Source organism: Opisthocomus hoazin, chromosome 4 (assembly GCF_030867145.1).
Source record: "Opisthocomus hoazin isolate bOpiHoa1 chromosome 4, bOpiHoa1.hap1, whole genome shotgun sequence".
Classification (NCBI taxonomy): domain Eukaryota; kingdom Metazoa; phylum Chordata; class Aves; order Opisthocomiformes; family Opisthocomidae; genus Opisthocomus; species Opisthocomus hoazin.
This window is the reverse complement of record NC_134417.1, coordinates 22,804,588-22,829,907: the sequence shown is the minus strand read 5'-3', so window position 1 is coordinate 22,829,907 and position 25,320 is coordinate 22,804,588. Positions and strand designations below refer to the sequence as shown.

General features: G+C 40.7%; 1 protein-coding gene across 1 annotated transcript in view; it reads left to right on the top strand.

The window, feature by feature from the left end:
• Positions 1-12,579: 12,579 nt before the first annotated feature.
• Positions 12,580-25,320, top strand: part of NLGN1 (neuroligin 1) — a 405,822-nt gene continuing 393,081 nt past the window's right edge. The window contains exon 1 of the mRNA XM_075418306.1: positions 12,580-12,893. The gene's annotated coding sequence lies outside the window, so the exon portion shown is untranslated. The remainder of the gene's footprint in view (positions 12,894-25,320) is intronic.

Genomic DNA, 25,320 nt, shown 5'->3' with positions numbered 1-25,320 from the left:
AACATCATTTTGCTCACATTTTGCTGATGACTGGTAGCAAATCTTCCAATTTGTTGTACTATCCTGAGAGCTTGCATTGATATCTCTTCGCTAAAGCATTTAAAAAATGCAAAATGAATAAATAGTCTTTTAATGAAATGTATCCATGAAATGTAGGCCATTTCCTCTCAGAATCGAATTAAGCATTACAAGTGATCAATAACTAGATCTCTGTATCTACTGAAAAGCTCTGCTGTAAAGTTATACAAATAGTCTAGAGTAAGGGAATATGGCTGATATTTTATCATTATGACTCACAGAAAACGTCCAAAACCAGTTAGCTGTCTTAAAAGATTTGTGACTAGATAGATTGATCCTGTCTTTCAAGTGCAGGTTACTGGGTCAAATTTAGCTTAACCCTGAATTATGAGTAATGCCTCTACTACACGTTATCAGAGACCTCTGCAAAAACCAATCAATCCTGTTCAGATTTCTGTGAATCTGGCGAGTATTTATTATCACCTCTTTCAGAGAGTAACAAAAGCACTGAATCAAAATCTGCAAGAAATTAGGTGCCTAATCCAATATTTCAGCACTCAAGCAGCTTGACTTTAGATGCTGTGAGTGTTCTCCGCCTTGACTTTATTAATAGTCTTCTCCCAAACTGGGTTAAAACACCTAGGTGCGGGTATGTGTTAAAGGACTGCACTGCTCCTTGTACTGTCTACCCTATACAGACATAAAAATCCTTTCAGTCCATAATCGCATGGCACTGTTCATAAGTGTCAGTGCAACCTCTGGAAGCGAACATGCCTAAACAGGGAATCGAAGTGCACAATTTTCTTTGGCTTGTCAACAGTGGGCTCAGTCTGTCAGCTGGCACCGCTGTGGCATGAGATTCAGCTTTCTGATACACAAATGGGTCTGTACAAATGGATGTTTGAGTGGTCTGGTACATATGCCAAGCGTTAGTCCTCTACACAGGAATGCATTCATATTTATCATACATGGTATGTCGTATAAATTAAATTTGACATCTCTGTAATAAAAAACTTTTAAGAAAGATCAATCCACCTCTTCTAGTTTGGGGTAGACATTGTGTATTATAAATGGAAATATTTCTTATTTCAAAGCATTTTATTTAATCAGATTGAGCTTTAAAATGTTACTTCTTTCAGCCCTGTTGAAAGTAATTAGTTGTGAGTCTAAAACCTCATTCTGCTGTGGATACGATGTGATACTAATATTAAGCAATGTGACCAGTAGTGATAGATATTCATCCTTATTTTAGGTTATATATGCTTTTAGATTTTCAGACTCCTTTACTGCAGTATTGTCCAGATTTTAACATTTATGGAAAACTCACTGCCTTCTTCTTTAACCTTTAATTTTAGTGAGCCGTATGCTCCACTGTGTAAACTGGATCTGCTTCATCTACTGTTATTTACGTGTTTGTTTTTCACATTCCATTTCTTGCTGTCAAAGTGGCTGCTTACTGTGCTAAAGGGACCCTGTTTCAGTTCTTCCAGCTCCGTAATGCTTAGCCTTGTGTTCACATCCCTCGTTCTTTTTCTGAGAGGGGCACGTGAGGTCAGAGTGCCTTGGTGAGGAAGGTTGAGTGAAGAGCATTTGGCACAGACATCTGTGTCTGCTTCAGCTTTGTAAAACCCTTGTACACAATAACAGTGAACAGTTTAAAACTTCTGGACATGATTGCATTTTCCTTTAAAATAGCTCCAGATAACTTCATCTTCTCATCACCTTACTCCTCCTCTCACTCACCAGTGAACAGGGCACGAGCTCTCCAAATCCATTCTCACCCTGTGGAGAGCACCCCAGTTCGCTAAGTTTTCCAGACTTCTGTTCACTGTTTCCATCTGAACTACACAGTTGTCTTTTCAGTTGTTTAATGGTGTATACTAATGTGTTTTAAGCTACCTGATCATTAAGGACTGTCTATATTTTGCTACAGTGCTTCTCATTTTCATTTCTGTTTTGTCGCTGTTATAACTGGAAGCCTTAATTAACCATGTACTTCAGATGTGTTACCTGTTACCAAGGCAATATTGTCTTTAAATCTGAGGAGGTGGATTTGCTTTCTTTTTATCCCAAGTGCTTTATTCTGATTTCAGATCTGCACCTGCTTAGCAACAAAAAGACACGTGTTCAAGGGGCTAGTTGTAACCTTGGCTTTAAAGTAAAGCTGAGTCTCGATATGAGTGTCTTTAGAAAACATCAAAGCTCAACCTCTCAGCATTTAGCAGTAGCCCTATGTGTTATAATGACATTAGACTCCGGTGAGGTCTCTTTTTTTTTTTTTTTTTTCTTTAAAGTCTTTTATATTTTGAATACAAAGCAGTAGGGTAGGCCTTTGCATGGAGTAATCAAATAAAATTGTTATGATTTGTGATTAGTGGGGTGATATACAGGTATGTACTGCAGTATGTACTCTGTTAGAAATACCCATGTTCCTGCTATGCTTGAAGTCGCTGAAACCCACAACATATTTTGCCGGATGGGGTGTAAAGAAAAGACAAACATGCCTCTCCCCTCACCCCCAGTATGTGTGTATATATATATATATTTTTTTTTTAGTTTAGGAAGATTCTTTCTTCTCAGTTGCGTTGTGTCCATCTGCTATTTGATGCCATCAGCTGCCAGGCATCCCAGCATATGCACAGTTATACCAAATAAGTTGCCCTCCACTTTACTTTATGCTGAAGAACTATTCTGGCTTCTCCAGTTTTCCACCTTAAGGTCTTTAACTATACTTCTCTGTGCCGGGGAGAAATTCTGCACAGATGAAAAGCAGACTGTAGAAGGACATAATAATTATACTAGCAGAAAAATGTCAGCAGACTAATGTAAGTCCCCTGTAGGGGTTTGAATCATCGTATGAAAAGTGAAGCCATTAAATAAAACAAAATGTTAGAGATTTTGTTGGGAGTGACAGAAGCAGCCAAATGTTCTTTCTGCTGGTATCTCTGACATTCTGTAATTTTTGGCTGAGTAAGAACAGCAGGCTATCTTTCTCAGTTAGTTCTCAGAGCTCAGATGTACATAAAGGTTTCTTAAGATTGTGAGATGGGGAGAAAAATGTGAACCATGCCCTGGCAAAAGTACTTATCAGGTATTTTATTATAAATTTTTTAAAAATAAAATTAAAAAAAAAAATCTTCAGCCCAATCTTGGAACATATCAGTTTGGAGGCACTGCAGAAGGTTGTCAGGATCATCTGGTCTTTTGCCTTTGAATGCAGGCTCAATTACCCAGAATTACAAGGCCAACCTACGCAGTTTTGTTAACGGGGGGAAAAAAAAAAAATATCAAGTGCTAGAAAAATACATAGAGAGGTGAGGCCCCATATAATTCTCACAGAATTAATATTCAGGATCTGCATAAGTTTATTTCAGCTTAGTATTTATAACTACTCATTAATGAGTCTTTTGAAACACTCTAGGCATTGCCCTTGTTTCACTGATGGGGAAATGCAGGCTCTGCTCGCAGAATTTCTGTGAATAGGCTCTCGTTATTCTAAGAGGAAAAGACATTCTTTGACAAGTGTGCAAAGGGGAAAAAAATCTGCCTGTGAGTGGGAGTCCAGTTTTCTACCCTGTATCTCACTGAAAGATTGTAAGAAAGGATCCTTACATTACATCAACCGCGAATGACATGAGAATTTTCTTTAAGTTACTTCTAAAGCTGGCACCCAGGAGACTCTTGTTCATGCAGAAGATATTTTTAAATTTTCAAAGAAAAGTCAGAGTGTAACTTTTGTTTCACTCTCACAGTTCCTTTTTAATCTGTCCCATCTCTGCTGGGTCCAGTGTTCCTATGGGTCAGCCTTTTCTGTCCAATTTTTTTTCCAAACACAGTGTTAATTCACTGATAATCAAATAACAGCCTTTGATCAGAGGTCTGTATAGAACAGCTGTTACTTCACCCTATACCACGTAGCACCAGCTCTCAAAGGGCTTTTTCCAGAGAACAGCAAAATACCTGAAGCAGCGCAGTAGCTTGGGTTGAAACTTCAGGTTGCCCCTTTAAATGATGTTCTGTACAGGCTCTTAAATCAAAGCTATTAATGGGGAAGGTGTAAAAACCCTCCAATCACTAATAGTGTTAAGATATCTTGCGATACTCTCCACTCAACATGGTAAATAAAGAATTGTTTGTTAGGACGATCTGCTGCTATAGGGCCAAGTGTATTACAGCTGTAAATAAACTGTGGCTGCAAGGGTGTGATCGCAGAGCAGGAGATGGTAGGAGGTGGGCATGAAGGCGCGATGGAACGTAGGGTGCTGTCCCCCCGCACTGAAGGATAGGCTTTATTCTTAGTCTGTGGGATTATGCATCCCAGAATAAGAGGAACCAGTGTCCAAGTCTGTGGAAAATATGGCCTCCGTTCTTCCTGGAGACTTTCTCAGGACATTTGGTTGGCTTTGGGGATTGCTTCATTTTTGTGAGTTTTACATCCTACTGGTAGAACCAGTAAGGCTTGGGTGAAGAAAACCAAGCCCTGTTCTGGTTTAGTTACCAGCACTTCACAGTTTACAAGCCTAGTGTTTTCTGGTCGTTTATCTGCAGCACGAGGTTGTTTCTGCATTCTGAACTCATAGCGTTTGGAGCTGCAACATCTTTACTGGCAGTGACTAATACATCAGCCAGAAAGAGCACCATTTGGTTTGCCCATCCCATAATCAGCCGCAGTCTAATCTCAGCCATGCCTGTGTCATCTGGTATAATTCCACTCAAGCAAATGGCTTTACTCTGGGTATTACACGATGTAATTGAAATCAGGATCTGTCTCAAAGTGTACGGACATTAAAAAAAACAACCCTCAAACAACCAAAACAACAGGTTTTTAAACCAAGTGAAAGATGCAACATGGGTAACAGCTGCAATCCACACCAGGCCCGTAACAACCTTGTGAAACTTTCAAGCAAAACCTTACAGCGTTGTAACAGCCCTGAAACTGCAACTCTTGCAACAACACAAAACCTGAAAACCAACAGCTCGGGGTGACCTGACTTGTTCTTTCTTTTTGGGAAAAGGTTTAAATGACATAAAGACCTTCTGGTTTTTGTTGTCTGCTCAGAGACAGGACAGCCTCAAGTATCTTCCAGCTCCCATAGAAATAAATAACAATAATACGCATGCTGTTGAAATGCATGGCAATGCGCAGTATGAAATGCACAGCCTTGGCAGGACCCGCTGCACGAGCAGCTCGGCAATGCAGAAGTAGACTGAAACAGATTTTCCGATGCGTGGACCGAAAGGTGTTCCAGTTACAAACTACATTTAGCAGAATACAGCTAAAGAAAAAGTGCCTATGTCATACACTGCAGCTAGATATATTCCTGAAGCACTTTAAACTAAAAAGCCTTTATGATTCTAAACAGCTCCTACGTCTGTCAAAGCTGTCATTGTGCTGCAGCAAGTAAAAGAAACAAAACTTAATTTGTAATGAAGATTCCCCTGGCTGAAAGCACAGGTCTTCCCCGTTCTCATTTGAGCCTCTGTTCACAATTGCAGCGTGCTCTCTCTCAGACTCCTTATAAAATGCTTTGCATTTTCTTTTGAATCACATCAAGCTAATTTTATGGCAAACAATCTCTGTTTTCTGAAACATACACAAAAAAATATAATTATTGCTGGCTGAAGGGGAGCTGGAAGTAAACTGAAGAGGATGCTGGTGACGGTTTCTGGGCAGTAGTGCTTGGAAGGTTGTAGCCACCCAAGTAAACAATATCTAAAAAATGCCATTAATAATAAATGGGAAACTTTGTAGCATAATTCCAAGATCAGAAGGAGAAAGCAATGAACAGCTACCAAAAAAAAAACCAAACCCAAAAACAACCAACCTATTACTCAGCAGATGACATTTTTGGTAAATAAGCCAAGCTTTGGTCCATTGTGGTGCATAACCAACGAAATATTCCCCTGTTTTAATTTTCATATTTGTTGAAGATTTCTTGAGATTTTGGGATGTTTAGCTTTGAGCTCATTCTCCTCCTGCTGCAGTCAATGGGGGAGTTGTCGCAGGGACAACCTGTTGTAGCCAAAACAACACGTGGGCGATTCCTACCCAAAGGCGCAGTCCTCACGCCAGCGTGCTGTGCTGCCTCCTGGAAGCTATTCTGTTCCAGAATGCTGTTGTCCCTACCTGTACTGAGACAACGCGTGTCTCAGAATTGACTGAAATATCCACTGTGCTTCCTTTTCTCGTGTAGACTGAGTGTTTTCGAACCTGTTTGTTTTGGTGCTTTTAAAGTACAATTGTTTTCAATTACTTTTGATAGAAGTGCCACTACAGGCAAGTAAGGCTGGCAAGATCTGGTCCTCATTGCAAACATTTCACAGTTGTAATCATCTAAATTGCCTTGTGAAATTGTTCATTAGATAAAAATTAATAAATCCTATAAATGAAATCCAACGCACCATTAGGCTGTTGACATTAAATCTGGCATAAAAACAGAGTTGTAAATGAAGTCATTTACATACACATTGATTTGGGGCCAAATCTGGAGGTCCTTGAACAATTTTTAGATCAGTGTTTACTCTGGCGAGTCTATTGAATGAGATTGGAAACAGTGGCCTAAGCTATAGCTCTGAGAGCTGTTTGCAAAGATCTAATGTCTTCATGCCCATCTCCCACCTGCTGCACGCAGCGTGCAGGGACAGAATTCAGGGTCTTGAGGAGGACAGACTTCTCCATTTCCCTGTTTCTGACCACGCAAAGAAATTAATGTGTAAAATAGTACCGTTACAGTGACTTCTGTATGGAGCCACATGTCTGGGGCCTTTGAGGATGTTTTTCCCATTGAATATTGCCAGGCTTTTATGTACATATACTTACTAATGTTGTAACAGACCCTAGGGTTGCCTCAAGTTGTAGTTTGGTGAGAGACGTAGTGAACTGAACTGAAGGCATATATTTAATTGGAATGAGAAGAAAATTCTTTCCTCATTTGTTACACGATGAAGCCAAAATAATACTTCTCAAACCAATGAAGCTACTTCACAATTATAGAAACAGCTCTGAAAACCAAACTGAGCCTCGAGTTTTGGGGTTTTGTAGTCTCTTTAGAAAAAAAAAAAAGGGTTATGAGTTGTCTCAGATGAATTAAAAAAAAACATTAGAAAATGAGTGATTCTGTAAACACAATTTTAGTCTATCGACAGATGGGAGAAATGGAGAACAGGTTGTAAAAGTATAAGCTAAAGTGTTATTAATATTGTACTGTTACTGAGCCAACTTTTAGAGGAACTGAAAAAACATCCTATTGGTTAAGTAATCACTACACATATGCTTTTGGAGATTAATACTTTCAATTTTCAAAGCTTTTATATGTGTCAGTTCTGCTAAAAGGATGAAACTGCAAAAATGCACTGGTAGCAAGTTTAAAGCATTAATAGCAATGTCAGATACACTTTAAGGATAATCACAACTCCCTTACATCCAGTAGACCTAGTAGTCTCAGATATGGAAATAAGACTTTTGACAACTAAAAATGTTTGAGAAAGTAGTAAAAGGCCAAAGAATGTTGTATAATATTTGAAATCTCGGTAGCTATTTCATGCCTTGGTTTTGAGTGCTATGGTGCATTATACACATGCCATACTGGTGGTCTTTAAAAGTGATTGCAGAATCACTGTGGTTCCCTCCCTTTCTTATGATGGTAACTGGATTTTTAGAGACTTTTCCTTTTTAAAGTTGGGGGCCTACGGGAAGGATGGAGAGGGGCTTTTCACAAGGGTGTATAGTGATAGGACAAGGGGGAATGGCTGTAAACTAAAAGAGGGCAGATTTAGATTAGATATTGGGAAGAAATTCTTCCCCATGAGGGTGGTGAGGCACTGGCCCAGGTTGCCCAGAGAATCTGTGGCTGCCCCCTCCCTGGCAGTGTTCAAGGCCAGGTTGGATGGAGCTCTGAGCAACCTGGTCTGGTGGAAGATGCCCCTGCTCATGGCAGGGGGGTTGGAACCAGATGATCTTTAAGGTCCCTTCCAACCCAAACCATTCTATGATACCACGTGGGAATGTGTCATCTTTGAATCCTAACACCAGCATGGGAAATAAGAGCAGTTGCTACATCAGTGAAGTAATATGAAAAAGACAAATCACCTCAGCGTGCCCTAGAATATTTGTGTTTTCTTTATTTTAATGTTTTCATTTTCTTCTTTTCCTGGTATTCAGTAAAGGCCCCTTCCAACCTAAAGAGGAAAGAAAATATCCTCACACTGTTGAAAGAGTAGGCTCTAAATGCAAGAATCTCTTCTCGCAGTATGTTCTCTGTATTCCATTATATTTGTAGAGCATCTTTATAATAATGTTTTAATGACTATTTGAGGTTCCCTGTAAGCTTACTCAAGATGTCAGTTTAACTCTTGATAACATCTGCTTTGGTTATTAAAAGTAATCTCAAAATGGATTAAAATAATTCAAATAAGCTTTTTAATTTTCCTCACTAGTAGTGTATGACTTTCCTTGAAATTTTAGCACCTTAATATTTCAACCATACTGTTACTCCAGACTGATCTTTGATTCTGTTCAAGGAAAAAACACAGAATATCTTTGGAACCGCACCTGCTTCTACCAGAGTTGTTACAAGGTTTCTCTTCCACCTTTCTGTTCAGAGAAGGTGAAATAAATGTTTATAATCAAAAGAAAGAAAGGGAGAATGGAAATTGAGGTTCAAGAAACTGTTGGGCATTGTTTCAGAGACAGAATGCCCCTCACTTCCATGGTGTCAGGAAGTCTTCAGCTGTCCAGCACCTTTGAAAATCAAGCCATATTTATCAAGTTTGAGGTCTAAAATTGCACTCCCTTTTATATACTTGCCAATAAGTTATTGCTGATAATTCATATGCATAGTTGTATTTATCATATTAAGGTAACTCCTGCAGTTACAAAACTCTAAGCTACGGCCGTAGAGTGAATAAGTAACAAACCCAGAAAGAGAGCATAAAGGTCTTCTCCTCTGCCTCAAAGCTCCTGAGCATCTGTGTTTTGCTTTTTGTCTAAAGATTGTGCATGAGGGTGTGAATCTGGGAGCCAAGCAAGCTGACAATTTCTCTTCAAAGTCATTCTTGCTGCATTTCACTTTCAGCCTTTTCAGTCTCCCTTGGACAGTTACAAAAGACAGCTTTATTACGCAGCTCTTTCCCCGATTTTTGTACATAGCATCTTCTGTTTGTCATGTTTAGGGCACCTTCATTTCCTCTGTCTCACAGAAGCAAGGATGGTTACATTAAGGATGGAACTCTTCTGTCTTTACGTTTGGACAGTAAAACTTGTAAATATTTTCCATTATTCATACATTTTAGTGAGGTTCTTCTGGTTGATAATGTGGCAAGACCACCATGGTAACACAGAACTACAATTGCAAGCTGGGGAAAGCTGAGCTTGTATTAATAAAGCGACTCTATGTTGTCCTTGTGAGATGTATTGGCTACCAGCTGCATTACAGCATCTTTCCTTCTATATAAATCTCCAGGAAAAGATGCAGGAGTTGGAAAGGACTGGAAGATATTTTCAACGCTGTTTAATTACCACAAGTAGAGGGAAGGTATTAGAAATACCCCTGCGGCTAATCCTGACAAATGATTCTCATTCTGAAAGGTAGAACTGATATGTGCAACCATGTTAGATTCGTGCTTCCACCCACAGAAAACCTGAGTGAGTCTGAAGCTGTCAGCCTTACACCTGGACTTTGTGAACTGGATCATCTGGATGCCCAGGTTAGAGCTCGTAACGCATTCAGGTATTGCAGTGGTGAGGATTATGTAGATAACTTGCTGGCTAGAAGGTTAAATCTGCTTCTTGGCAAGGGAATACCAAATTAATGATCACTTCGGAAATGTATTTGACTTACCTTCCAGACATGCAGAGCTCTCCCTTACATCCGTCTTCCTTTCATGTCTGCTCCAGCGCGGAGCCTCTCTTGCTGCCAGTAGTGCTTTCTCCAGTGGGACTGAAGGTGGAGGGCTGATCTCCCATTTTCCGAAGTGGAAACAACCATACAGATTTCCAGCTGAGAATCACACACTGTAGAAGCACCATGCTGTACCGAACAGCTGCTCGCCAGCTCTGTCCTTGCTCTCCATAGGTCCCCTTTCCTCAAACTGGCCATCGCTTGAACCGAGTGATGTAGGAGTATATGTGCCCGTGTGTTAGTTCGGTACAGCAGTGTGTGAGATGTGTGTGGGGGGAGTGGGCTGCCTTTCCCGGAGACCCTCCTAGGTGTAGTAGAGATGCTGCATCTGCCAACCCATTTTCAGGGCACTGGCTTGTTTCACTCCACCCAGTGCCATGCAGCAGATGGGAGCATCTGCCCTTGCTTTTGTAGCAATTGGAACACTGATTAAAGACGAGATTGCATATTCCGAAGTTACATATGTGGTTTATCTAGAGGATAAATAAAGGTTTTGTTTGTTTTGAAACCAGAAACAAACCAAATATTTTCAAGCACTTCTCAAATTTGGGAGAAGCATTCTGGGTTGGAACCCTGTTAGTCACACTGACTTTTGAGGACTTGAGAAATGCATCATACTTCACAGACAGGTGCTGTCTTTGGAATCTCTACAGCACTTCCAGATTTCTCTGCATCCAGTGCTGCCATTAAGGAATAAAACTGTACCAATTTCTCAGGAGTGGTGCTTTGCTTTTACTGTAAACACGTCTGTCTGACACAAGAATCGTGAAGAATCTTTCCTTGGCTCAGCCTTAAACTAATCCCTGCTTTTTGTTTTTCCTTCTTCTGTCAGAGAAAAAGGTGTTAAGAGAGTTTAAAGCCCTTCACCTTCAGCCCTCAAAATTCAACAAGAACATATCAATTGCTGGGATGTCATTTTGATTTCCTTACTGGAAAATAGTGTGTGAAATAGTCGTTCACAAGGACATATTTTCCAGTTGAGGAAGCCCTAAAGAGTTTATTCCCAGCCTCTCTTTTCTCTTCCCACCCTTCCACTTTGCCTAGGAAGACCTCACTGCACCTTTTGCTGCCTCCTCTCCTTGTTTCTGCCTTCTCCATACCTATGTTGAAGACCTCCTTTGGATCTCATACTTCCTTTTGAAGTTCTTCCATGTCCATCTGCTTGTACATCCTTGATCTCCTCTTCCAAGCACCTTAGGAGGGATAAAATAGGTCGCAAGTCCCGCTACCTGTACAGCACACAGGTGATCACTCAAGTGTGAGCCAGCAGGTCTGTGTTCCTGGGTCGTTTTCTGCCTGAGCTGGATGGACCTAGGTTTTGTCTTTTCCACTCAGGGTGCTCTTTTCTGCTTCCCAGTTTGTCAAGGAGAAAAACAACAACAACAAAAAATCTGGTTTTCATTTAAGTATGTAAACGATGTGACTGTAAAACACTACTAGTTAAGAGAGTTGTGGACTGTTTTATTAGGTTTTCCCTCACTAGTCTAATTGTAAGCTGGGAAGGGCTCACAGGAGAGACTTGTTATGGTGGAGTAAAAGGGGCCTTGCTTGAGTAACCTGGTAATCTACTGATATAAGTTGTTCCCATGGAATCTTTTCTTTTTCTGAAATAAAATCATAAAATAACTTCCCTGGAGAAGATGACCGAACAATTTTTGTTTAGCTCTGTAATTCACTACCTACCTAGCCCTTGGTGCCTCTGTTTACATCTGTGTGCCATATATTGATGTTTGCTTAATGAAATGCTGCTCGGGAAGATTTATGGGTATACATTAATAGAATAATTAGAGGTCTTTGGAAGTCTCAGAGGAAATGCGTACCGGGTCAGGGGAAAGAGAGTGACAGTGCAAGGTGGGAGGGGGTGCATCTGCACCCCCAGCCCGGTGAGCTGACCTGAGGCGTTTTGGGGTGATGCGGGAGGGTAACAGGAAGGCACCCGCGAGCCAGGGCCAGCAGCTCGTCTGGGGAGCGGTGCCTGGGGCTAGTTTGCAGCTACGGCCTTTCATAGCATCATTCAGGTTGGAGAAGACCTCTAAGATCATCAAGTCCAACCGTCGACCACCCCGACGGTGCAGGAGCCTCTCCCCCTTTTTCCTTTCCCAGCCTACTCGCAACTGGGAAACCTGCGGGGCTGGGGAGGGAGGGGAGGTGGGGCGGGAGGCAGAAGCAGCGACCCCCCCCCCCCCCCCCCCCGGCGTGGGGCACACAGCGGCCCCGCGTCCAGCTCGGTGCCCGGCGGGGCAGGGAGAGGGGAAACTCCCCCCCCAACGCGGGCTGGGGCTGCGGCGGCTCCGGCGTCACGCGTGACGTGTGCCGGCCGGGAGGGCGGGCAGCCACGGGGGCGTGCGCCGCCACGCACAGGCGGGGGGATCCCCGCCGGGCTGAGCCCGCGGGGGCGCGCCCTGGCGCTGCGGGGGTGTGGTGGTGGGGGCGTGTTCCCGCGTGGGTGCCCGCGCGGCGGCGGCGCGGGCCGGGGGGGCGGGAGAGACCCCGCCGCCCCGTCCGCGCGCTGCTCGCGCTCCGTCCCCTGGGCTGCTCTCGCTCCTTTTTTTTTTTTTTTTTTCTCCCCTTCAAAATCTCCCTGGGAATTTTGCATTTTGCAGCTTTCTCCTTTTTTTTTTCCCCCCCTCCTTCTCTCTCTCCCCTTCCTGCCGAGGATACGTTTTGCCTGCCAAGTTTGTAGTGACACCTCGCAGATCCCCCCGCTCCCTGGCTTTTTTTTTTTTTTTTTGGATGTATTACAGCGCCCGTTTGTACGCAGACTATACCACATTTTTCTGCCTCTTTTTCGAGAAAATGGGAATTCTTTGGGAAGCTAATGGATATTGAGGAGGACGATCCTAGAAATCTCCTTCTGAATCTGTAAATGAGGCGTGTGAAGAATTTCTTAAAATTCAGCCATCAATTTAGCTTCATGTTAAGCACCTCGAAGTATTTATGATTGCAGAGCAGGTGCAAGCGAGGATTAGTAATAAGGTAAGGGAGATATTTTCATCTTTGAGGCAACAGCGTTTGCTCAGGGTTATCGGCAGCTTCTCTTTTTTTATCGTAGAAACTGGGCTGATGTATTTGCATTTTCGGTGCTGTTCTCCTGTCCTTCCGAGTCTTTTCTAATCCGCCTGCTTGCTTTTCATCGCCAGAACGTACGTTCCTTCTCCCTGCCCGCTCTGCGTTGGGGAGTTTCTTTGCTGTGCACATGTTGTGGCTGCTATTCGGCAACTGTTTAAAACCACCGATCCTCTGGTTAAAATGATTTCGTATCTTGCACTTTCTCCACCCAGCAGGATTCCTGAAAAGCCCCATAGAAAACTGCAACACAAAAGCGCTTTTTTTTTTTTTTATTTGCATTTAAAAAGGAGAGAGAAGTAGTAGTTAAAATGCCCCCAGGGGAAAACTGGGCAGAGGTTGGGAGGGGGGAGCAATCAGGTTCTCCCTCTAAAAGGAAATGAATTCCTCTCCCTTCCTTCTCGCCGGCGGTTCCCCGGGGCTGAGGATGATTTTTTGGGCCGTACCGAGACGCACCGAGGTCCGGCACTGGGCTCCCCCCACCCCGGGCGCGGCGGTGGGCGCGCTGCTGCCGCCGGCTCTGCGGGGAGGGGGCCGAGCATCGTCCTCCCTCCCTCCCTCCCTCCGTCCATCCCTGCATCCCTTCCACCCTCCCAAAGTTTCTGCTGCCCCCCCCGGGGCCGCTGGGGGAGCCCCTGCGCTGAGTTGCGAACGCTCCCGGGGGCTGTGCCGTGGCGGGGGGGGGTTCCTTCTGGGTGGCTGAAGAGAGGGGAAGCAGGAAAAGGATTCCCCTGCTTCCTGCTGGGGTGTTGCAGGCGCTTGCTGTCCATCGGCACGCTTAACTAATTTCTGGTTTTATCAGCTCCATTTAGTGGTATAAACGGCACGAGCAGGGTTATCAATTGCCAGCTAACTGCGGCGATAGTCCGTGTTTTATGGGATTTAATGATTCCTCTTGTTTTGAAAAAGCTCTTGTGACGCCAACAATGAAGAACTCCACAAATCATCTAAATGAATTGTGTTCCAGTAAAGACAGTTTTTAGTCTTTAGCTGTGTATCTCCTCATCCTGATAATTAATTACACTAACAGTTGTGAACATGCTTGTGGTAATAAAGGTGCCATTACTACAAAGTGGCTTTGTTGATATGGGTCCCATGTTTACTAAACTCCTACGGTGTGCCTTAGCTGGAGATGACCACCGTCCTCTCAAAATACATACAGAGATCAGATGATTGTGAGGCGAGTGTAGTGTGTGAACGTACCTGTCTGGTGAAGCGGCACGTTGCTCAGCACTAGAAAGAGTGAAACCCCACTTCATGGGATGCTTCAGTGACTTAGGCTGAAAGCAGGAGGCAATCATCACTTAGGCCTTCTGATTACGTATTTTGATTAAAAGACAAAGCGAACCTTTTTGGTTTTGTAATCTTAGTGATTCTATCATTAGCTTTTTTAATCTTCTTAAAATAATCAGGAGCTGTGGAGTTCAGTCCTTCAGCAGAATATAGCAGTGTCCCTGCAGTGCTGTGAGGAAAGCTCCTCTTTCAAGTTATCCTTTTCTGTTGCTTTATTTCTACCTTCCTCTGTATCCATGATTGTATTTTTTGATCCATTATTTACAGTCAGAGTGTATTGAAAAGGCTCGAATGAAATATTGCTGCTGTTCTTACGAGGGGAAGCATGCTATGAGGAAAGGAATCGAGTTTGACTGTGTTAAGGGGATTGTTAAGCAACAGGGTTTATATTTACCTGAGTTTTCTTTCCACTGTCTTTGACAATCTTAAACATGATCTGCAACTGGTGACATAACATACATCTACACGTAGGTATCTCACCTGTGTAGCTCCCTGTGTTCAGCTGGAGCTCCGGCTGATGCTGCCGGCAAACCTTACACTGTGCAAAAACATTAATCCGTGACTGAGCAGGGACAGGTTCAGTGCACCGTACGGTTACTTGGGCCAGTGGTTGCTGAACATGATACAATTATACAGATATGCTGAGTCCTGTAAAAATTTGTTGTCGTGTATCTTTTTATTTGGGAGAATAGCCACATGCGAAATCTGGTAGGAATGAATGTGGCCACTGAGTAGGCATTTATATAAGGTTAATGGAAGGCAAATCTAAGGAGTTATTTCATGAAATACATGTAGATTTTAGTGCTTTCTCTAAGACCTTCTGAACAGAGTGTTTTATTAGCATGAAATATCTCAGAGATGCTGAGTTCAATCCTACTGTCCTTACTCAAGCAAAAATTTCCATAGACTTCATGTATCTCTATATAAAGATGTTTTCAATGAGAGTGTCTGTACTATGCAAATAGGCAATTTTGATGGTAACTTTGATGTCAACAGTATTTATTGAGAGTTAATTGTCAGTGTTAGAAAGTTTACTGTTTATCTCCGCAAACTGGAAAGGGTCAAAGAGTGTTTCCTGTTGTGTCATCAGCACAGCCGCTGTTGCTCCTCTTTGCCAAAGAACAGTTACTCAGTGAGGACAGACTTGGATTTGAGCTTTTAAAATGTCTTTCCTCTGAACATCAAGTGCATTTAGAAAACTGAACTGGTGACTCACTAGAAGGGTGCAGAATCTAGTTCTTGAATTGACGGGTCATTGCTTGAATAAATTCTTTATTTATCTGTTTATTTTCCTGTTTGAGCATGATTGTCCCCATGTGCTATAACAATGATAATTCCTTAAGCAACAGTGAGTTGCAAGCAAATGCTCGAGTTCATGGGTCAACACAGTGATTCATGACTGGTTAGAGAATATTGCTGATCGAGGTGTATGGCAAATTAAATCTCCAGCCATAATTTCTGGCAGAGGTACAATATGTTTCCTATTTAGCTCTTCTTGTTAAATCAGCCTTGGGAGCTGGTTGGATTTTTTTTTTTCAAATGGTAAACAGTATTGCAGGACTCTTGCATTTTATTCCACAGATTGAGAGGATCTAATTCTGCAATGGAAAACTAGAGGTACAGTCTTCCAGACACCAAACACTAATTTATTGTACCCAAATCCACACAGCTACTAACACTACTGTTTAATCCCATAGTGCTTTTCAGTAGTGAGCAGCTATCAATATCCTCCTTTTTACTGATGGGAAAAGTACCTGCAGCGGGTGACTAATCGGAGATTGTGCAGCGACTCAGTAGCAAGTGTCAATAGCGGACCTGTGGCTTTTATTGCCCAGTTCCAGGCTGTAGCCCCTAAAGGGGTGTGAAACTTCTGCAAGAGTTGCAAAGCTTTCAGAGGAAGAAAGAAAGTGAATACTTAAAGAAATGTAATGTTTGATGTTGCAGTTTTTCTTCTTTTATATTGAGTTTGAGAGAAGTTTTCAGAGTCTTGCTGTTTCTCATGTCTGTTTTCTCACTTATTTTCAATGAATTTTCGTATTCCAAACACAAGTTGGGCCGAAATCACCAACTGGTTAAAAAATTGGCGTAAGTGCACACTAAGTAGCGTTGTGTAGATCTCACTGTTTTAGAAGGCCAGGCTAAAAGTGCAGCCTTCTACACGTCATGTCTTTCCTCGCGTAACAAGCTGGCAAACTAGATGTCTCACTCATTTCATAGCTTTTCAGTGCACAGGGGAAGAGCTTACTACTGCTGACAGCTAGTGAGATTTCTCCTTGGCCCCAGGTATTGGTGGTCCAAGCTTTAAGCCTGAACGTTTGTCTGTGGAGGTCCATATGGGGGAAAGGAGAAATCACCAGATATCTGCTGCCTACCCAAATGGTTAAGACTATGGTTTTGTCATAAATGAGGTCCAGATTTCACAAAAGACCAGTTTTAGTCGAGGAAATGACCATATTGTTGTGATACCAGATGTTAGGCTGATTTCTGCAACTTTCTAGGAAATGGTAATTTCCTAGAAATGTATGTGAGTCTTGTGTGCTGGAGAGCTTTTTGCAAAGCCAGAGGAGGGGGAAAAAAAAAGATATGAAGCCTTTTTTTTTTAAGGATGCATCCACCTCAAGATATATTTCCAAAATGAAATTTTATAGTAGTTTTATTGATGTGAAGACTTTGGAAAAAATCCCACCATGTCCTTTTTTTCCCCAGCAGAGAAAAACCCACTGTGCTTCAGGAGAGGGACTGTGTTTTGGGGGAAGGTTTCAGATACCTTTTCTCTCTGGAGGAAGAGGCTGAATGAGGGAAAGATGAAGGGGGGAACTGAAAGTAGGAAGAATGAAGCTAGAAAGCAGACATGTATCAGAAAATATGATATATTGAATTTAGTGGTGATAAATTGCTGCTAATTGACCATAATAAATGCCTCATTATCTGTAAAGCTGTGTTGCAAATGCAAGTAGCTGTGTTCGATCCCAAAATGTCACTGTGAAAATGCAGTCCAAAGTCCACCAGAGTTTGCCCTTTTCAGTGGAGCAGCACTAGTTTACAACAGGGCTAAAGCAGCGGAGAACTGTGATTTTACTTTTTAGTTGTCTTTGTTATTGATGATGAGCAGAGAACAGAGGACTTTGTAATGTGATTTTACATTGGGCAAGGAGAAACTAGAAGGAATTGAGCAGCTATATCGTTACCTTACTACCGTCATACACTGTGAGAGGACTAACTTCATATACTATACAGAGGCGAGAAACTGGCAAAGAAAGCATTTCTAATTGTGAATTTCAGTAAAATATTATAAAATCAACTACAAGATGTTTTCCAGAGCCCTAGTAACAGAATTACAATTAGCACAAAATTTCCAAGGACTGGGATAAATAAATACCAGATGCGCTTATTTATTTATTTATGGTTTGATCCGTTTCCTATTGAGGGGAACTTTATTATTCAAAGGAAGGAAAAGGGAGAAGGGTGTATTGTTCCTCTGAAGTGGGTGGGAGACTTTCCATCCCAGCTTCCAGAAAACGGCGCATGGGGGGTTCTGAATTTTGAAATAGAAATTTGTAGGAGAAATTTTTTTATCATGTATATAGTTGTTTGCTAACACTCAATATTGTGAAAGTTCATTTTAAGGAAGTAGGAATATACTTATGGGTATTTATTTTTGGCACCTGCCTTTTATTTTGTTTGACAATTATTCAGAACTGGCTTATCTGTTTTTTTCAATAAAGCATCACCTTCAGCTGAGATATCTGTGACTTTGTCAAAAAAACCCCCAAACTCGTGAACTCGGAAAAACTGGGACTGGCTCCAATTAAGTACATTTATTGTTCAATTAAAATTAAAAGCAGATAAACTTTACTGAAAGATGTAGCCAGGTAGCAATTTGTATTGCAGTAACATGAAAATTAGATGCTACTAAGTTATAGATGAGCTGAGTGCTGAGGTTTTATTAATTACTGTTTATATTCCTTGGGCAACTGGCAGGTTCAGTCAAAATCATCACCTGCTTGTGCAAGACTGTACAAATAAATAAGAAATACAATTTGTATCTCAAGGAATTTGGGCTTCACCCTACAGTGAGTTCTTACCGCATGGTTTACAACAGTCGCGCTGAGTTTGTGTGTTCACAACATGTGAAAGTACCATAAATTGTGGAAGAACTGGAAGACAATGTGAAAGTAGAGTGGTCAGAGAAATAAATTCGATGTACTCAGTGAAATAAACATTTGGAGAATGTTTACATTTTCAGAAGAAGGTCATCCATCTGTTTGAGAACTTTTCTTGTCTTTGATAGACTCAGTTAAAAATATGCACGCGTATGTAGATATATACACATGCACTGTGCTATCTGATAGTGCAAATACGCGAAAGCAATGATATGTGGCCCGATTCAAGCTTCAGTGTAAATACATAGAGATTGCAGCAATGTTAACAGAATTCATATGTACAACAATTGTATATGCAGCTAGTATATAAGAAGAAATAGCAGTTCTTTTAATCAGAGAGTGACTTAGTCAACTTTCATGGCTTTAATGAATTAACGAAATATGCATAGTTAATGCTACTTTTTTCCCTCCTATTTCATTTGCTTGTTTTTAAAAGTTTCCAAATATAAAAAAGTGGGTGGACTTTTAGCCTCTGTTTGGCAGAGTTTAGCCTACGTAGAGACATGTACCATTTGGCAAATGAAGGTCTAAGCAAAGGTTGAATGAAATTGAACTGTAAATATTACTTTAAAGCGGCTGCTAAAGAAAAAGAGATTTTCTGTTGGTTTGGAATATTTACTGCAACTAATATTTAGGAACAGAGCAATTTTTAGAAAATGCAAACCATAGTGATTTCATTGCTCTTCATTCACACCCGCCATTTTGTAGCCTTGCAACTCTGAGGTTTTTGCAGGGTATTGCTGAGGTCAAAGTTGACTTTTAAGTTTTTGTAGTTTAATAAGTTTGCTGGAGTATGTTCACTACCTAAACAAAAATCTTCTTGCATTTGGAATCTTAATGATGGAGAATGCCTTAAAAGGGTGCCACAGCTTTCCTTTTTTACTGTTTAGCAAGATTTTGCCTTGCCTTAGTTCTTGTCCCCATTGCCGTAACAGAGAGACAGAGTAACTTTTTCCCCCCATCTTACCAAGTCAATAGGAAGTGTGCAGTGACTCCTTGCCATTCACTGGGGTACAAAGAGAGAGGGGAACCAATGTGATTGTTTGGTCTTTGCTTCTTCCATACTCACTCTTCACCCAGCTGCTGGGGCTGTGACGCACGCTATGCCAGATTTTTCCAGCGTACCCATGTCTAAGGTCGTAGCTGCTGGATGTCCGCAAGAAAGAAACTCTGGGGGAACTTTCAATCTCATGCCTTTGCTTGGCACTCACATTAAAATACATTCCGCTACTCAATCTATTTTGTTTTCCCATCCATAAATTGAACTACTACCCTGAGATGCTGTGAGGATTAATGAACGCTTGGAAAGCTCACTGCAGATGGAAAAAATACAGTGCTGCCTCTTCACATCATTATGTATAACACTGCATAGTTCAAAAGTTATGAGAATTGTATAAAGGCTCTGGCAGATGAAGCAAGAAAATATTAAACCTCCTATTAATGGGGGAGCCATAGGTCTTTCTTCATGTGCCATCCATTCTTGGTTCGGAGACCAACAGTGCAATGAATGATCTCGCTCTTTCGAGCCTTCTTTTTGTAATGGCCTTTGAAATTGAGGAAAGTTTGACACGGGGAAATCTTGTTGGACTCTGATGGATGCCTTTCAGCTTTTGTGAAATGGCAGTATTTAATTCTTTTCGGGTATGTTTCTTCCAAATTAAAACATCACTATGTATACGGGCCTGGCCATTCATAAAAAGATGAAGTGTTTCTTAAAAAAAGTAAAATGCTTATTATAAACTCAGATGGTATTTGAGAAAGAAATCAGCATTTGTGATGAGGTTAGAATCCAGTTAGATTTCTAGTACTTTTTAACAAAGTATTAAAAATTTCATTTTCTCATTAGATATAAACATATTTCCCTGAGAATTATAATTTCCTAGGTAGAAAGTTATATGCAACATTTTTTTACATTTTAAAAGTAGTTTTGAATATTTAGGAAAATGTAATGAAAATTATGACAGACCTTTAACTGTCATAGAACTGCGATGAAAACATCTGTGATGCCAACTATTGCACGCCTTATCCATATTTTATATGGGGTCAGGTAACCTGTCAGAAATTCAGAGAAATAGTAACTATGGTACTACAGTGGCTTAGTTGCAGAAAACAGAGTGAAGCTTCTAGTAGAACTGAAAGATACGTAAACACTAAGATGTGTAATCTTAACTAAAAGGTTGTGCTTGTTGTTAGTGAAGCAAGATATTGGACGTTTGTCTGATAATATACTTGAGCTACCATTTTGCAGTTCCACTTTAATTCAGAAAATATTTGATATTTCAAAAATGCAAGCTGATTCTTAATCAAAGCATTGGGAAATGTGTAAATGCTAACAACAAGTCCTGTCTTATCTTTGGTTTTCTGTGAAGAAGATACTGTGTGATGACACCATATTGAGTAGTGTGGTGCTTTCACTCTCTCTCTAAAGACAATTTCACTGCTTAACTAAACCACAGGTATGAAAAGAAATTATTTTGCAGACTACGTAACCCAGTCTTGCATAATGCTGAGTTTCCATAATTGGGTCCTAAACAGAAATACAGAGTGAGATCTGTAAAACCTAGAGAGTCGCATTGATGTCAGCACCAGAGGGAGCCACTTGCCCGACTGTTGGCCGAGTAACAGCTCGAAGGCTGGAAAGAGCCAACAGAAGAGGACAAAATGGCAGAAAAAAATTATGGTAACCTGCTGAACACTGTCCAGACATGAAAAAAATATATTTGAAACTTGCAGCTATGTTTAGTGTGTTGACCTGTTGGCCAAATCTGACTTTGCTTTTTTTTTCCCCTTACATTCAATACTCTTAATTTATTACATTCAAATTATAATCTAGCCATTTTTTTCTAGATTATTGTCATAAAAATATTTTGAAGCTTACAAAGAAGGTATTATAAAAAGTAAATTGTGATTTTCAGTCACAACTGTAACTTTGGATCCTCTATTTGCTGTAATAACATGAATACATTTTATATTTACATATTGTACCCTTACATTTGTATTCTTGGTTGGTACAGTGTGATACCTGGGAGGAATACTGATCAGGTGAATTATTCTTTTCCTCGACTATCACACTCGCTTTTGTTTTTCTCCTAGTAAACCTGTATTTTATATGGCATTAATGCGTATTCTCTGAAATTATGAGAGCTGAAACATGTGTGATACAGTGACTCTGGACTTCATCTGTAAAGTATAATTATTTAAGTATTTGTGTGCCAGTGAAGCTCATAGGTTGCAGAGTGAAATCAGTGCTGAGCTGTGCAGGATGTTGTGTTTACCTGTAGTAAAAAAAACAATGACACACACACACACACACACACACTTCCCCCCCCCCGCCCCGGCACTGGTGTAAAGCATTTGTAATCTGTGTGCTGGGACAGACAAAAGAGGAGAGAAAGGAAATATTGCCCTTTGAACAAAAGATGACTTGAGCATTTGCTTAACTGCTTCTGCAAGTTGTCCAGGGTCACAGAAGTAGCCTCTGGCAGAGTGAGGAATTGAACCTGAGCCTCTGAAGTCCTAGCCCAGCACCTTCTTCATAAGATATTCCTTCTTCTCTTAACCTTGCTGCCATAAAAAGTGATCTCTCTACACTGAAGATAATACTTTTAAAACAAGATTTGTGTGTTCTGCTACTGCTGTAGTAAAATTCACTTATTTACAGGCATGCATGTGCAGACACACACACGCACACACACAAATCCTTTCCTTAGACAGGGGCTTTGCTGATAAGGCAGTATAACAGTACTAAAATCAATTCATGTGGAGCTTCAAAGTTATTAAGCTGTATCAATTTAAGTCTATTCAATCTGTCTGCTTAAGAGATTTCCAAAGCAGGTACCGACCCACAGAAGCGTCTGTAGAGAGTGTATGTATGTATATACATGCATAGGTGCATTTCTAGCATGTATATATATGTGTATGTATATGCAATTAGTTATTTCAAAGTCAAAATTAGAAATTGAGTTTATCTGAAACTTTTTTGGAAGTGGAGCAGCTGAGAAATTTCAGTACTCATGGAGTGGTCTGGCTTTCTTTTACTTGATAAGAGAGATCAGAAAAGCCCAGTTTATCTGCTGCTAGGGCCTGAGTCAATGGTCCTGCTTCTCAATTTCACATTTGGACCAAATCTGCTAACAACATTCTTCTATAGTTCAATATTTTACAAGTTATACTGCCAAATTTAAGTGGCATACTAAGTTAGTTTTCAAGTTCCTTTGTTGAGAAGATAGAGAACAAAAGTTTGTTTCAACAATGCATTTTCCCTATGATACGTGCTGAAATTTCTCCCTTATTAAACGATTTGCAAATATGTGTAACTGATAATTCAATTAGCTTGACTTACAAATCAAGAACAGAGTGGTATAATGGTCTTAGCCTGAAATGCTCCAGCTCAGCGCTAGGTATTTCTCCATGCATCCTGGCTGACAGAGGTGGGCACAGGGTCAGGGGATGAAGATGAAAAGAGGTGTTTGGGTCTCAATGACATCTAAATTTTTAGCTTGGATACTGAAGTCCTTAAGTGAACTCATATAGGAAAAACTTGGCCAGAGCAACAAACTGACCTCAGATACCAGTTGAATCACCCGACTGGTTCCCTTTCTTTCCAAGATTTCCTAGAAAGCTGTTTGTGTGCCAATACAACTTTCTTTACTCCTGGATAATGTAGCGGCTTTAAGATCAGTGTGGAGGAACTGCAGATTTCATTACCTTTTCTGTCTTTTATGAATTTCAAGAACTAAAGTTTTCCCACTTTGAGATAAAAGAAAGATGTAGTCTTTGACAGTCTGAAAAAAGAAATGCATAAAAACCTGAAAGCTGCAAATTTTGCCGTTAGGTCTTTCAAACGTATTCTTTCACTCTGCAAGTTCTGATCCTAAAACGTTGTCAAAAGTGGTCCAAACAACCTGAAACACTTCAGAGACACTCAACACCATGTGTTTTTAATGTCATTGATTTCATGTTTCTGGTCTTTGATTCAGTTTTTACTCTGTTTTTGTTTCAAAGACCAAACATAAGTAAAGAATTCATTATGGTTTAGCTGGTCACCTGGAGGACATCTGGATTGGAAGTTCCTGTAAAAAGTCTTCAGTTTTGTGTCAGGTCGAGTACGGAGTTCTTAAAGCATCATTTGAAACTGTCACATACGTTGCACTTTCTCAAAGACTTTTGCAAATATGTTTTCTAAGAGAGGCTATTTATCCAAAAACATCCTCTCAGCCAAGTGTTCAGAGAACAGTAGCTGTTTTTTGCATCTTGAAGGAAATACTTTGTTACCAAGACAAAATGAGTCTGCATTAACTCACTTCTCTGTGCAGGGTGATATATTAAAGCCTGGAGGATTATGAAAAAATCAAGGTGAAATAACTGGGCAGCAGAATCCAACCGGTGTAATTTTTAAATTGACACACGTTGGTGGAAATACTCTTCACTGTGACAAAGTCTGGTGTGTGGATTGTCTGGGGAAAAATCTCTGAAGAAGTTGTTATTTGTTCCTTAGCGGTTCACCCTAATTTGAACAGGACTGGGAGTCATCTTTTAGAGCTACAACTGAAATAAGGCCATGTGATTTAGCTCAACTGAGGCTGAGCCCAAAGTCCACTGAAATCAGTGGAAAATTTCCCATTTCTCTCAGTGGTTTTTGGATCACTTTTCAGTAGGTCTGGCAATGTCACATTCTCCATTAAACAGTGACATACCAATGAAAAATTCTACATCTCTGTCTGTAGTGTTTCTATAAAGAAACATTTTTCACTACTTCCCTTTAAAAAGATCTCAAGGAAAATTACATGCTCAGTTATTCATCTAGTTCTCTACTGAACCTTCTTACCAACAATGCAGTCGGGAAGCTCAAACCGGCTGTTGTCAAACGGCAAAGTGCACACAAAATGGTTAGGCTTTGTAATCACGTCCCGTGGTATGAATGAACACAAGTGACCATGTGATAGCTAAAGCATTTGGATTAAACAAGAGAAACATTCTGGAATTTGCCACGTACAGAGGTCATCACATTAAACTTTCAGGCTAGATTTTTCTTTTTTTTTAAAGCCTGGATGATTTTATGGCCGTTAATAATATTTGTAGCTCCAGTATGCAAACCAAGATAAGAATAATCAAATCTCATGCTTCAGGGCATAAGCTAATCACCTGCTGGGTTTGGCGTAATTGGTTTAGTGCATTATACTAGGAAAGGCGGTTCACTTTCTCTGAAACTTTGAGCCTTAGCCACCCTCAGTGAAACTATTTAAAAGGCCGGAGTTTCCTGATCCCTTTTGACAGCTCTTTTGTCCATACAATGATGCGTAATGAGGGCTAGTGAACGTTAATGTTTGAAGCTTATTTTTGGATTTCCTGATTTAAAGCTGTGTTAGTATGAATTACTGCATTTTATGTGGTGGAGACTACCCGTGTGTATTTTAGGGTTCCTTTCTTTTTTGCCTTTTTTTCAAAAGCGGAAAAGATACCAAGTGATGTAAGAAACAGACTTCATGACAAATTGCTGAATTGTGTGCACACGCAGAGATACAGACACATACACATTAAATCATGTGTTAAATTACAAAATAATCAATTTATCTATCTGTCCTGGTATCTGGACAGAGATAATTGATGTGCTACTTATATAAATAACTCAGAAATGTTTACAATGCTTTGCAGGCCTCAAATTAGGCAAGTAATAAGTTATAATAGCTTTTTGATTAACTTCTTGGCAGTAGAAGTTGGATTTACCTGATATGGAGCCTGTTTCTGGCAGTGGATTCACCAGAAACCAACTGCTCAAAAGGATTAATTCTGTAATTGACACTGCTCATTTCAGTGAACGTGTTGTGTTTTCTTAGGCCCAGTTTGTGGAGGATTCTGGCATGTGGGTATGGAGCAGGGAA